This window comes from Zalophus californianus, chromosome 15 (genome assembly GCF_009762305.2).
Source record: "Zalophus californianus isolate mZalCal1 chromosome 15, mZalCal1.pri.v2, whole genome shotgun sequence".
Lineage (NCBI taxonomy): Eukaryota > Metazoa > Chordata > Mammalia > Carnivora > Otariidae > Zalophus > Zalophus californianus.
In genome coordinates, this window is record NC_045609.1 from 189,638 (window position 1) to 194,583 (window position 4,946).

General features: G+C 55.9%; 1 pseudogene; it reads left to right on the forward strand.

The window, feature by feature from the left end:
* Positions 1-311: 311 nt before the first annotated feature.
* Positions 312-1,450, forward strand: LOC113920791 (annotated as a pseudogene).
* Positions 1,451-4,946: the final 3,496 nt, after the last annotated feature.

The window sequence follows — 4,946 nt, forward strand, 5'->3', positions numbered from 1 at the left end:
GGTGCTTCCCTGCTAGAAGATGGGGATGGGATCTGCAGGGGGGGTGGCCATTGGAGGGCACCTGCAATGTTTGCCCAGGAGCTCAGCACAGGGGGAGTGTTCCTGGCTCCAGCATGCTCACTGTGGGGCTGCATGGGTTTCTAGCCTCCGAAGCCTCAGGCTCCCCTTTGGAAGACGGGGTGCTGATGGCCCCCATCTCTGGGAACAGACATTAGGGAGGCCCTGCTGGCAGATTCCCTCAGGAAGGTCAGGAGGTGGCTGTTGCTTAAAGTAGCCCAGGGCCCGCCCCCTTGACGAAGGTGCACACGTCCATGGTCCCCAACTCTGGGGTCCTGCTGCCAGCCTCTGGCAGTGACCCACTTCCTTCCCTGTCCACTGCCCCTTGTGGATACGTGGTCTTCCTGGAGCTGTTCCTGCAGACAGCAGAGAAGCACTACATGGTGGGGCATGGGGTCACCTACTAGGTTTTCACCAATTGGCCAGCTGCTGGGCCCCGTGTGCCCCTCCAGGTGGGCCGGAGGATGGTGGTCCTCATGGTGGACACAGGGTCAGTTACTACGTCTTCACCGACCAGCTGGTTGCTGTGCCCCATGTGCCACTCTGGGAGGGCCGGAGGGCAGTGGTCGTCGAGGTCCACGGCGTCCTGCACTGGCAGGATGTGTCCATGTGGCACATAGCGATGATCAGCCGCTTCTGCGAGCAGCGCTTCCTCTGTGACGTGGAAGACCTGGTGTGCGTGGACGTGGATGCGGGAATGAAGTTCTGGGACCATGTGGGCATGGAGATCCTGTTCCCCCTCTTTGGCACCCCACACCCCGGTTTCTACTGGGCAGCCCATGAGGACTTTAGCTACGAGTGCTGGCCACAGTCCCAGACCCACATCCCCAGGGACCAGGGCAAGAATTGGTGGTGGAGTTTCCCCGACTGACCTCAGCCTGTCACCAGGTGATGGGGGTCAACTGGGCCAATGGGATTGAGGCCGTGTGGCCTGATAAGAGCCACCTGAACAGGTACCTGCTGGACCATGGGCCCATGAAGGTGCTGTCCCCAGAGGACCTGTGGGACCCACGGCTGCTGGGCTGGCCCCCACATCATTCCCCGGGTCATGAAGAAGCTGAGATCCATGGCTGTGCCCAAGAATCACCAGGACACCCAGAACTCATGAGGGGTTGTCCCCAAAGGAGCTGTGGGACCCACAGTATTGGGCTGTCCCCTGAAGGACCTGTGGGACCCGCGGCTGCTGGGCTGGCCCCTGTCATGAAGAAGCTGAGATCCATGGCTGTGCCCAAGAATCACCAGGACACACAGAACTCATGAGGGGCTGCCCCCAGAGGCCATGCAGGACCCGCGGCTGCTGGGCTGTCCCCTGGAGCATCTGCGGGACCCGAGGCTGCTGGGCTGGCCCCCCATCATTCCCTGGGTCATGAAGAAGCTGAGATCCATGGCTGTGCCCAAGAATCACCAGGACATCTGGAAGTCACGAGGGGCTACCCCCGTCTCCATCAGGGGGTGCTGCCTTGAGCGGAGCTATCAGAGCAGATTCCTACTTCTGTCCCCTTGAGGGAAACTGTGGAGCCCAGCACTGCTTGCACGGGCACGCCAACACCCCAGGCACCCCTGTGCACAGGAGGCCTGCCTGGGGGCACACGTTCCTCTCTTTGTGGTCACTACATTTTGATCATTTCGGGGTCATTTGCAACTGTGAACGGCTCCAGTTTTATGTCAGAGGTTTTTCTGTGTCAATGCTGAGCAACCATCTTTAAAAAGAACGATTGAGGGAAAAGGTTTTCTCTCTGGTTCTAAACAGACATTGCCTGTTGGGGCTGGGAGCAGCCCTGTAGCAGCCATGGATCCAGAACAGGTGCTGGCCGGGTCTTCCCTCCCAGTCCTTACACCTCACCGCAGCCATGGGGCTTCAGGGTCGGGGTGCGCCGAGTCACCTCTCAGACCCCCCAGTGCCCTCACCACCAGAGGCCTTGGCCGTGGCCACTAGCTCGGCCTCCAGGAGCGTGGAGCCCTCTGGGCTATATAAGGTTCCTGCCTTGGTTTTAAATGGCTATTTCTGGGCGCCTGGGTGGCTCAGTTGGTTAAGTGACAGCCTTCGGCTCAGGTCATGATCCTGGAGTCCCAGGATCGAGTCCCACAACTGGCTCCCTGCTCAGCAGGGAGTCTGCTTCTACCTCTGACCCTCTTCCCTCTCGTGCTCTCTGTCTCTCATTCCCTCTCTCTCAAATAAATAAATAAAATCTTTAAAAAAAATAAATGGCTATTTCTATGCTGGTGTTTGTGAAATGTGGGCACTTGCTCTGTCTGGATGTGCGTCCCCTTGGGATTCCTCAGTGCTCACCAGTGGGTTTACACTTGTGCACTTTCTCTGGACCAGCTGCCTGCACTGTGTCTTAGCAAGCACTTACTGAGCTCAGTCACCTAACAAGGGGCAGAGCATGCGAGCAAGAACTAAGATACAGGCTCCCTGCTCCTGGGCCCTCCAGGGATTTGCGATGGCCCCGACGTCCTGACTCACTTCTTTTCTATTGTGGTATAATGGACATACAGCTGATACCATGAGGCGCGTTTCAGTGGCAATAAGTATATTCCCTGTTCTGCACCGGCTACTTCCGGTCCATTGCCACAATGTTTTCATCATCCCCAACTGAACCTCTACCCACGAGACCCTAACCCCCCATTCCCCTTCCCCAGCCCCGGCACCCAGCAGCTCCTTCCACCTCTGTGATGGGAGTGCTCTCCATCCCTCACAAGTGGGGTCCTCCAGTGTCGGTCCTTTAGGGACTGGTTTATTTCACATGGCATAATGGCCTCAAGGTCTGTCCCTGTGAGCCTGAACCTGACCCCGCTTTTCCCCCAAAAGTGTGGCTCAGCCCTCTCCTGTCTGAGCCGAACCTCCTCAGTCCCCTCTGCTCCCCTCACCTTCCTCCTCAGCCTGAAGATGATCCCAGCCAGTCTGCAGCTCTGAAGACCTGTTCAGTCCGGATGCCAGGCACATACCCCGGGGGCCTCGGGCCTCACCTATACCCCATCTGTCCACGTCAGGTGCCTGCCCCCCTCCCCCAGCTGACCACCTGCCCCTCCCACAGGTGTCCCCATCTCAGGAGAGGGAAACACCAAGTCCAGACCCTTGGAGTCCTCTGGGACTTCTTGCTTGCTACCAACTCTCCCAGCAGTGAAGTGGCTATTGGAGGACATTCAATGTCCAAAACATTTAAAGGCATACGTGAGTCTCTGCTGCCTAAGGCAATGGATAACAGTTGGGGCAAATAGAAACCAGGCAGAATCACCCAAAGAAAGGCTGAGGAATGAGGAGCTTTAGGGAAGAAGGGTCTGGAAGCTCTGACTGCCCCTACCTGACCTTCAGATGCTCCTCAGTTACTCCTGTGCCTCTGGTATCTTCCTGGAACCCTGACATGGCTGTTTTCAGACAGCTCATCCAGCAGCACCCTCAGTTTCTGGGAGGTGTATTTGCTGGAATCCACAGTGTGTCCTGCTGCCCCACCGGGATCGCTTTTTGAAGGTGCATCGTCCGGGCCATCTGAGGAGCCAAGACTGTGGGTCTGTGACCTGGAGGGATTCTGAGCAGAACTGGTGGGATGGGAGGGCTGCAAGGCCTAGAGGCAGGTTTCCAGAAAGCCGACTGGGGTCCCCGGCATCCTACCGTTTTTGAATCAAAGCCCTGAGATCTTTAAAATGCCAGCAATGTTACAGCATGGGCCAGAAAAGCAAATGTCCCTGTGCACCCAACCCCACCTAAACTATTGGCCATTTCTTGTCACTTGAGCTGAGGTCAAAGGATTGTGAGTTGGGCCTTGAGGGGTTTCCTGGGCCAGACTCTGTATTTGGGGGACAAAGACCATCCAGACAAGCTTGTGCTGAGCCTGAGGAGGGGGTCTGTGTGGAGACCCCAGCTGCAGGCACTGCTGTCCACGGAGGCCCCCTCAGCCTGCCCCATTTCACCTGCTGCTGGGGGAGCACCTGCCCTCTCCTCTCTGCCTGTTTGTTCTCCCCTGCACCAGGTGCCTCCTCTCCTACCAGTCACTGCCAGCCTGCAGCCTCGGAGGGTGGATACCCTGACAACCTCCAGCTCCTGGGGGAGCACCTGCCCCCTCCTCTCTGCCTGAGGGTTCTCTTCTTCATCAGGTGCACCTCCTCTCCTGCCAGTCACTGTCAGCCTACAGCCTCGGAGGGTGGCTACCCTGACACCCTCCAGCCCTGGGGACAGAGCTGCTGTGGGTGAGATGCGGTCTCCCAGCAGGTCTGAGCACCAGGCCCACATAGTGCTCACTCTCCTCCTGCAGGCTCACTGTGCCACATCCTCCCTCAGTCTCCCTGGGCCCAAGTCTTCCTCTGCTCGCAGACCATCCTTGACCGAGGCTCCACACGCTGGGACTGGGAGCAGGTCGTCTGGACCTTCTGGACGCTCGCTTCCATGCCCGTGAGAAATAGGTATTATTTCTTCTTTAAGTGTTTGGTAAAATTCCCCTGGGAATCCATCTGGCTCTGGATTCTGGTTTTCTGGGAGGTTTTTTATAACTGCTTCAATTTTGTTACTGGTTTTTGGTCTATTCAGATAGTCTATTTCCTCCTGTTTAATTCTTGGTAGTTTATAAGTTTCCGGGAAGGCATGCATTTCTTCCAGTTTGCTTAATTTACTGCCATATAGTTGTTGATAATAGTTTCTACTAATTGTTTCTATTTCCTCAGTGTTAGTCGTGATCTCTCCCCTTTCATTCGGGATTTTATTCATTTGGGTCCTTTCTCTTTTCTTTCAGATAAGTCTGGCCAGAGGTGTATCGATCTTTTTAATTCTTTAAAAGAACCAGCTTCTAGTTTCGTTGATCTGCTCTACTGTCTTTCTGGTTTCTATTTCCTTGGTCTCTGCTCTAATCTTTATGATTTCTCTTCTTCTGCTTGGTTTAGGTTTAATTTGCTGT